This window comes from Geospiza fortis, unplaced genomic scaffold (genome assembly GCF_000277835.1).
Source record: "Geospiza fortis unplaced genomic scaffold, GeoFor_1.0 scaffold396, whole genome shotgun sequence".
NCBI lineage: Eukaryota > Metazoa > Chordata > Aves > Passeriformes > Thraupidae > Geospiza > Geospiza fortis.
In genome coordinates, this window is record NW_005054345.1 from 5,501,947 (window position 1) to 5,511,479 (window position 9,533).

Below are 9,533 nucleotides of genomic sequence, written 5' to 3' on the forward strand. Positions count from 1 at the left end.
CAGGAATGTGCAGCTGGAGAGCCCAGAAGTGCCAGGCAGAGCAGGAAGGCTGCTGGCTTCTCTGCAGGTGGAGAGCTCCCTGTGCCCACGTTGCTCTGCGGGACCCGGGACAATGCATCTCAAGATTTTTAAGTAAAGGATTATTTTTCTACTATTTATTGAACTTGAAACCTTGGGGGGAGGGAGGGGAGAAAACCTGTTAGGGATTCTCGACGAGTACCACGTGCATTCTGTGCTGGGGAAGGGGCTCTTCCCAGGAAAACAGCTGTTCCCTGGGAGCTGACCTTCAGCCAGTGCCCCACTCTGCAAAGGGAAAATGAAGAAGCCCTCTCTGCCTCGCTGTTTACATTAGGATTGCTTTCTTTTCCACACTTGTTTCCTGTAAATATTACAGCCTGATTTCTATTCCAGTATTGTCTTCCTATCTGCAGAGGAGAAATCCTGTACTCCGTTACTAAAGTTCAGAGAATTCTGCCCAGAAACTTCTCCATCTTTAACTCTTCGCTCATCCTTAAAGGATTCCTGTGTGGAAGTAATAAAGAATTTCTTTAGCATTAGTTACCAGATAATCCCAAATGGAATCTGTGCCATTCTTCTGTTTCCTTGGACCACAAGTAGGGATAAACCAGTGTTTTGTAAAACTTGGGTTACTGTGGAAGAAACCTTGAAACCATAATGAGAAGCTGCTGCTGTTTGTCTGGAATTTTAACCTTGCTTGGTAATTCAAACAAAGATTAATCAATGTCTACAACAAAGGGCATCATAATTATCAGTATGTTTTCAATCACAGTGTTGTATTTTAGATGCACATTTTGTGATTACAATGATATCAAGCCGTTCTTGCACTGTGCATATGGTAAACATCCATTTATATGTAGGTTTTTTTAAAAAAAATCACTTGTTTTAATTAATATGGTACTTAATACTGTATTATGTAAAAAATTGGTTCTTAAACAGTACAGTAAGATAACTCTACGTGTGATACCAGGATATCCCTTTATACTATGTATAAAATTAAAATCTCTAGTGAAATAAACTGTATATAAGTATAGATCTGTGGAGAAATGGCTGCACTGAAATGATTCTGCTTCAGTTTCCTTCTCTGGCTGAACAGGACTGAAAATTCACTCCAGTTCCTCCAGTTTTATCAACAGCCTTGAGAAATCTAAACTTTAAATATAAATGACAGTATTGATGGAAGTTGTAAAGCCTTTTTTTAGCTGGTTGGTCGTTATTTGGGAAATGACCATTTCTGGAAGTGGTCAGCCACTGCTTAGAGTCACCAAAGCAAATAATTTAAGGGTTTTATTTTCCTGATCCTCTCCTGAAACCTCAGTGGCTCTGGATTTGCTGTTGTGCTGTGTTTGTGCAGGATTTGGTGGAGGCTTTTGCTGAGCAGGCAGTGCAGGAATCCCTGAGCCTCTGCTTTGTGCTCTCAGAGCTCTCAGCTGGGTATCAGCCAGGCTGGGATTCATTTCCAGTTTGGAATCCAAAGTCATGCTGGTGCTTGGATACTGTGGGACAAATAATTTTTGATAAAATGTATCAGAAATATCAATAACAGCCAATAATTCAAAAAGGTAATCAGGTTGAACTACAATATTACTTCAGGGGAGAGGTTTTTTGGTGGTTCCTCACCTTCCCTGCCAGCAGAAGGTGCTTGCAGGGTTCTCTTGCAGCTCTGCCAGGAACACAGAAGCTTCCAGAACCTCTTGGAACAGCTCCTGGAAGTCCAACAATCAAACCCCTTTTGCTTTTGCCTTAAAAGCTTTTCAAGAGCTTCTCCTCACTGCCGCTTCATCTCTTCTGGGATCTCTTTTCTTCTTCCTGGTTTGCTCTGAACAAATGGTTCTTGATACGAGGGGTCTGCACAGCCCTGCTTAACTTGAAGTGATGGGGAGAGCCCGAGCTCTTGCTGGTAAAAATAATTGCAGGGACAACTCTGATTTCCAGGTGTGCCAAATGCCAGCTTCCAGTGCTGGCACTGACCTTGTCCCAGCAGGATTAAATGGGATGCACTGCTGATAATGGATGGGATTGGGGCTGACAAGGAGCTGCATGAGAGCTCTTCACTTTTATTGCCTGAGTTCTGCCATGGCCTTCCCTCCCCAGCATTGCTTTACTCTATTGACTGAGGAGCAAGATCATAAAAGCAGCAGTTAAACCCTGGATCCTCCTTCCTGATAAGACTTTATGGCCATTACTTTTCCGCTTATTTCATTTTCCCAACTTAGTTGTGTTAATTTCCTGTAGGTTTTCTTTCATTCTCCCAACAACAAAAAAAAGGTTCTTTTAAAGTGAAAATGAGCATTGCCTTTAATTTGTGTTCATGAATTTTAAATTGGCTCGATGCTTGCAGTATTTGAGATCTGCCAAGTGTATGGATTTTCCTATATCCAAGGAATCATGGAGAAGCATTTCTTTGGGCAGAATATATTGATTGAAAATGCATAATGATTTTTTTTTATTTATTTATGCTATTGCTTGGCTAAAAAGTGGGATTTGCAAAGTCTGGTACAGTTTACCCATGAACATTTTATAAGGCCACTTAAGCCATGAAATATTATCTTATCCTTGCCCTTGGCAAGGGCAGGGAGGGGAGGATGGATGGGAATTCAGGAGACGTTCACATGCAGCAGGACTTGTGACTATAACTGGGCAAAGGGAGATCTCTCAAAGGCTTTATTCTGTCAAGTGACCCAGAAATGGGCAAGAGCACAGAAAGTGGATTTGTCAGAGGAAAAACTATGGGAGTAAGCTGGCAGCAAATATGGAAAAGGAGAAAAAACTAGGATGCAAAAGTCCTGGATCCAAGAGAGTGCAGGTAATCCAAAAGGCTGTTGGTGAGTTCCAAGATGAATTTGCAGCGTTCCCAGCTCTTGGCTGCCCATTTCAGTTGTTTGTAAAAGAGATTCCCAGCTATGGCTGGGCTTTTCAAAGGAGCCTGCTCTGGGCCGTCAGTGATGTTTGGAATATTAATTCCTGCAGCAGTTAACTCGAGAACCATTGGATTGTTTTGCTGTACAAACCCCCCTTTGCCAGGGAGCCTAAGAGGGAAAAAGGAACATCAGTGCCATGGAATATTTCATATTCCTGCCTGGCAGCCCTTGGGCTGATGAGAGGTGATGATTTTGGGCTTTGTGCTCTGAGCTGAGCATGGAAGGACCTTGGCCCAGAAGGGCTGGCGTTCCTGGAGCCAAGGCTGCAGTGGAATTTGGACACTGCAGTCCAAGAGTGAAGTTCTCCAAGCCCTGCCTCGTTAGTGAGGTGCCAGGCACAGCTGGGGTGAGTGCCAGCCCCTGCTCAGAAGCATTGCTGGTTCCTCCTCGGGAGGAGACCCCATGGGATCACTGATAGCCCTGTGGAACTTGGGAGGAGACCCCATGGGATCACTGACACCCCTGTGGAACAGCACCACTTGAGCAGAGGGGTGGCAATGTGATGGCAGAGGCAGAACACGCCTTGGATCTGGAGGTTTTCTTCAGCTCAGAGTGGCCTCTTCTAAATCCTGTGGAAAAAATGAACCCTGGGCTCATTTCTGTGCTGGGAGCTGGCCTGAAAAGGAGCAATCCTGGTTTGCTCTGGTTTGTTGGAGATTTTTGGAGCTGGCACTGGCAAATCCACCAGGTCAGCAGTGCCCTAGCAAGTGCTCTCTGCTGGGACAGCAGCAGGGAAGGGAACCTGCTGGCCAAGGGCACAAGGAATCCTTCCAGCTCCCCTTCACCTGGCTCTGGAACAACTCCATGGAGAAAGGGAACAGCCCCCAAAAGTCAACCCTTTTCACAGGAAAAGAATTCACTTTGCAGGAAAAAAAATGTGCAGGAAGGTGTTGGCAAGGTCCTGACAAAACTGGTGGTCTTTCCTTAAATCCAGTTGAATCATCAGACTGCCAAGGATTCCCAGCTGGGCCAACACTGATGGATTTTTCCAATTTTAAAACTCTTCCACTGCACCGAGGTAATGAAATTGGGCAGACACCCCGAGATGGGCTGGCACAGGAGCAGGAAACTGGGAATGCAGTCAGAGAGTTTAATATCCTTCTTTTCACTCCTCCAACATTCTGACACTTCCACAAAGTTGCTCCCAATATCCATTCTCTTGGCATAATTCATGCAAATCGCATGCAGGATTAAAGGTTGAGTAATTAACATGATCTAATTGCTGCAAAATAATAATAAAAACCTCCTTAATCATTTATTTCTATTGCAGCTGAGCCAAGAAAATCTCCATAAACAAGGCAAAAAAACCTCAGCCAGGGAACCTGGAAAACAGGAAGAGGATGGATTTTTTTCACTCTGAACATGGAGAAATCAGGCACAGCACGTTGGGTGACAGTTCCTATGGAAACCTTTTATAACTGAACAGCAGAACATTTGAAAGTCTCATAAATTTTTTGGGAATGTTTCTTTTGTGTTACCTCCTTTAGGTCAGTTTTCCATATTGAACACGTTTTTTTTCATGTGTAACAAGTTTTTAAGGACAAAATATTGTTGGGGGTGCTGGAAATTGCAGGCTCTGCTGGCAGGGAGAAATCACGGGCTGGTTTATGTTCTCCAAACAAATTGCTGGTCCCATGCCTGCTCCCTCCCAGTCCATCCCAGCTCCTCAGTTAATCCCAGCAAATTTCCTCCAGGTTTATAATTAGCCAGATCCAAGGAGCAGGAAGGGAGATGTATGGATTCACCCTATGGAATGCTTTCACCCCCAGCATTACGATTTCCCTGGTTTGTGGTGGTAAATGATTTTGTAATTCCCTGTGAATTGTCACTGTTGGTTTCCAGTTCCTAGAAAATTGGTGCTTTTAGGGAATCTGAGACTGATTTATTTGGAATTCCCACTTGCAGCACATTCATGGGCTGGCCAATAAAAATACTCCTGGTAAGAATGTGGGGCTGGACCTGCTTTTGCCAGGAATCCAAGCAACATTTGGATGCTTTTTAATACTAAAATTGCCAAAATGCACTTGGTTCCAATAAGTAATGATTAAATTTGAAGCTGAATGAGGAAAAATAAAGCCTGTGTGGGAAGAATGGTGATTTAAAGCAGGACATTGATTCAGGAGAAAGTGTTGCAAAGGTTGAATATCTGGACCATTTATTGAGAATTGTATTTGTTTGATCTCATTTTCCTTTGTTCTCAGTTATTATTCAAGAACTTGGCTCCACTTTGTGGTGTTTATTTTAATATTTACTCTTTTTTTTTTTGCTGCTGCCTTTAAACACAACCACAGAGATCTGCTAATGATGCATGGGGCAACAAAGGTTTGAAATTCTGCTGCAGAGACCACAGGTCCCAAAATAGCCCATGACAGCAGAGCCCAGTCATGATTTCCTTGCAGGAGTTACTCACTCTGGAAGTTCCAGCTCTGAACTCTCCCACCTTTCCACTGTTTGCTTGCAGGACTCTGAGTTAAAGAGTGGAAGCAAGGAGAAGCTGCTCAGCAGGCTGATCCTGAGACAATCCATCATTCCCAAACTCAGGAGCAGCACATTCACAGGCAGCAGGTTCCACTGCAGATGTTTGGCAGAGTTTTTGTGCCTGGGTGGAAGAGCAGGAGTAAAGAAACATCCCAAGGTTGGGCATGTCATGGTGCACTGAGAATGCCAGAAGTGTTGGAATTTGTAGGGATAAAAGGATAAAGGAACTCCTTTGGCACCTCTGGTGTATTTTGGATGCAGTGTGCATTGTGAGTGATCTGGGTGATCATCACCAAACGAGTCATTGGTGTTGAAACAAAATCTGCGACTTCTGGATCCAAAATCTCAGTGTCTGAATGAAACAAAAGGAGCAGCTGGAGCAGGAAGAGCAGGGACAAAAGGGAGTGCCATGGATTGTGTGGCTGACATGAGGTGTGATGGTGAAATCCATTTATCTGATGGAATGTGCAGCAGCTGGTGGGCCCCACATCCCCCTGCAGGAAACACTGAATTGTTTAATTTCTCTTTCAGTCAGCCATCACTTACCTAAGGAGCTCAAATACCTGGGAATACCAGGTGGGGCTTGTGTCCAAGAGATGTTCTCAGTCTGGGCTTTCACTTGATGGGCACAGATCTGTTTGTACTTTTGGATGTAGAATCCCAGAAAATCCCAGAATCCTGGACTGGTTTGTGTTGGGAGGGACCTTAAATCCCATTTCATTCCAGCCCTGCCGTGGGCAGGGACTCCTTCCACCAGCCCAGCCTGGACAATTTTGCCTGATGTACCTGTAATTCCAAAAGAATGTTTAAATTTACAATTACAATTCTAATTCATACTTATTCCATAAAAATTACAAAATATATATGGCTGGTATGATTCAAAGCTGCAGAAGCACAGGGAAATTTGTCTTTTTAGGAGAGCTACAAATGCAACTGCTGAGGTTGAGTACATTACTCCCAATTAGCAGGGAATTTAGTGAACTAAATTAAATTATTACAAGGTGGTTTATCAGTTGTGCAGCAGCACAACTGAAGTTACTGTTCTATTTTTTAATAATAGATTTAATTTAACAATATTTTTTGCTTCTGCAGCAGTACTGAAACCAAATGAAAGTATTTTAGAAAATGGGAAACTGTTTAGATCAAAGCATAAACATGGAGGGTTCAGTTTGGAAGCTCCAGAAAAGGAGTCAAAGTCATATAAATATTTCATGGAAGCCTCTAATCAACAGGAGGAAATTCCTTAAGGAAATACCTGCATGCCTTGGCTCTGCATCCTCTTCCTCCTGGAACAGCTCTTTTTTTGGGAGGCTGGTACCACCTGGAGATGAACACTGGGGGAGAAAACGAATACTTTAACCTACAAAATACAAAATTTTAAATACCTATCCCTAACCAAGAGAAAAAAAAGGTCTATTTCTCTGATATTTTATATATTCTCTGAATATATTCCTATTTTCTTGAGTTTCTCTGGAACTATTTACTGCAGGAATTTTGTTTGTGCCATTAATACCAAACTATTAATTTCTAATTCTTTCAGCAATGCACTTTAAATTTGAATGACTTAAATTCAGGGACACCTGCAGCCCATCAAAAATGACCCAAAAAAGGCAATTATTGGGAAGGTAATTGCTGTAGGTAGAATTAATGAGCACTGGTTACAGGTGAAGCAGTGTCCACCTTCAAACTGGAAAATTAATGGTAAAATTAATTACTCTGCTTGAATTCCTTCGTTAGCATCACTGAATTTTATGATGTTTGAGCAGTTCCATAATTTCTGCTGTAATAGCTTGATCTGGTGATAATTTTTGTGGAGATAGTTCATGTTTCAGTATTTCTAGGAGAAAAGTGTTCCTTTTTCATGATCCCAGAATTATTTACATCCCATAATCGATGAACCCTTCACACCTCTCATTTCCAATGATTTTATTAAAAATAATGCAAATTTTGAAAAAGGAGGAACATTACCTGTGTGAGAAAAAATTAGGGAAAAGGAAGCCCTTGAACAGAAGCTTGTCAGCTGTCAATTTTTAAATAATAAACCAAAATTCCCTTTGATTACTTTTAGTTTAAAAGTTCATTTTAGAAGTGAAAAAAGTGCAAGATACTTTGTGTTCTTAACTTGTTTTGGTTTGGTCTAAAGCAATTTCTAAAATTTATTTGGTGGAGTTTTTTAATCTGCTTTGGTTTGGGCTAAGACAATTTCTAAAACAATTTATTTGGTGGAGTTTTTTAATCTGTAACTGATAATTAAAATGGCACCTTGAACCTAGTCAAGATTTATCCATCAGAATTTGATTTTCTTGATAAGAATTGCCACATACACCCAATTTTACTTCAAGTGTTCTTCCAATTCCCTTTTTAAGACTCTTGTTTCAGGTCTGGATTCTTTTTTGCCTGATCTTTGTGGTTGGCCTCGTGTCTAAAAATGGCTACAAAAATTCAAATTATTCTTCACTCATTTATAGCAATGATGACAACGTTAAGAGCTAAATTTACTGGGTTGTAAATGACATTGCAAGGAACTATGCTAGAGGAAAAATGGATTTTCCAAAAGAACAACCTATTTTATTTTTTAAAATGGGTGCTGACTGAGTGAAATGTTTTTATGGACAGAGACCTCATGGAAGGGGAAATTTATTTTACAGTTATTCCATGAAATATTGTCCTTCTGTTGTGATGCTGGGCTCCTTTTTATGGCAGGTCACAGCCCTGGGTCTGTCCCCGTGTCACCAGCACAGCAGCCAGGCGCTGTTTTCCCCATTTGCATGGATTTTAATTAGTTTGCCACATTCCTGGTGAGGAATAAAACTGGGACAAGATCATCCTGGGCCACTGTGCCTGCTGATCTCCAGGGGAGTTCTTGGGTTCTCTTGGGATTACAGGTTGGACTCGATGATCTCAGAGGTCTTTCCCAGCCTGATTCTGTGGGATCAGCTTTATTTGGTTGCTGTTCTGTATTTCAGAATTCCCCACTAACCTAACTTTTCCACTTTCTAAGCCTAACTGATTCTGTGGGATCAGGGATTTATTTGGTTGCTGTTCTGTATTTCAGTCTCTCCAGTGGATCTGTATCCAGGGAAGGTGGCAGTGATGGGGATTTGGGGAATGATTGCTGCTGGCCTTGGCTTCCATCAGGATGGATCCTGGGGCAATTCCCCTCACAACAGAACCCCAGCTGTTCTCCAGAGCACTCAGATCCTTCCCAAAAATCTGTCTGGAGATGGGTTACTGTAGGATGAAGTAAGGAGAAGGGTCTGAGGGTGCTGGGGGACAACGAGCAGTGCCTAAACCAGCAGTGTCCTGAGGGGACCTTCAGGAGGAGCATTGCCAGCAGATCAGGGGTGATCCTGGAGAACAGCTGGGGCTCTCTTGTGAGGGGAATTGCCCCAAGATCCATCCTGATGGGAGCCAAGGCCAGGGCACCGTCCCTTGTCCTCACCCAGCAGCAATCATTCCCCAAATCTCCATCACTGCCACCTTCCCTGGATGCAGATCCAGCAGGTCTGGGGTGATCCTGCCCTTGTGCCCAGACCTGGAGGCACCTCTGGGTGCTGTGTCCAGCTCTGGAGGCACCTCTGGGTGCTGTGCCCAGCTCTGTCCCTCAGCACAGCAGGGACAGGAGCTCCTGGAGCTGAGAAGGGCCTGGAGCATCTCGGTGCCCAGGCAAGGCTGAGGGAGCTGGGGCTGCTCAGCCTGGAGAGGAGCCCCAGAGAGAGGGGCCTCAGCCCTGGGTATCCCTGTGTGTCCCTGGCTGTCTGTCCCTGGGTGTCCGTGTCTGTCTGTCTGTCCCTGTGTGCGGGGATGGTCAGAGCATGGCCCAGGTTCTGCCCCGGGGCCCGGCGATGGCACCAGAGGAGCGGGCAGGAACCGATACCAGGGAGTTCCCCTGGACAGGAGGCAGAATTTCTTCATTGAAAGAAGGGTGACAGATTGTCCAGAGAGGCTCAGGAGTCTCCTCACTGGGGCTACTCCAGACCCGTCTGGACACAATCCTGTGCCATGTGCTCTGGGATGACCCTGCCTGAGCAGGGCGCTTGGACCCGTTCTGTGAAATTGCCGCTGCGTTCCGTTCATCCCGCACACTCCTTGGAGCTCCGTTACGGGAAGCGCCGA

At 43.9% G+C, this 9,533-nt stretch overlaps 1 protein-coding gene across 2 annotated transcripts in view; it reads left to right on the forward strand.

The window, feature by feature from the left end:
- Nucleotides 1-1,065, forward strand: part of CACHD1 (cache domain containing 1) — a 58,899-nt gene extending 57,834 nt beyond the window's left edge. The window contains exon 26 of one of the 2 annotated variants that reach the window (XR_004081926.1): nucleotides 1-1,065. This exon is cut by the window's left edge and continues 360 nt beyond it. The gene's annotated coding sequence lies outside the window, so the exon portion shown is untranslated. The other variant, XM_031058578.1, reaches the window with a different exon arrangement.
- Nucleotides 1,066-9,533: the final 8,468 nt, after the last annotated feature.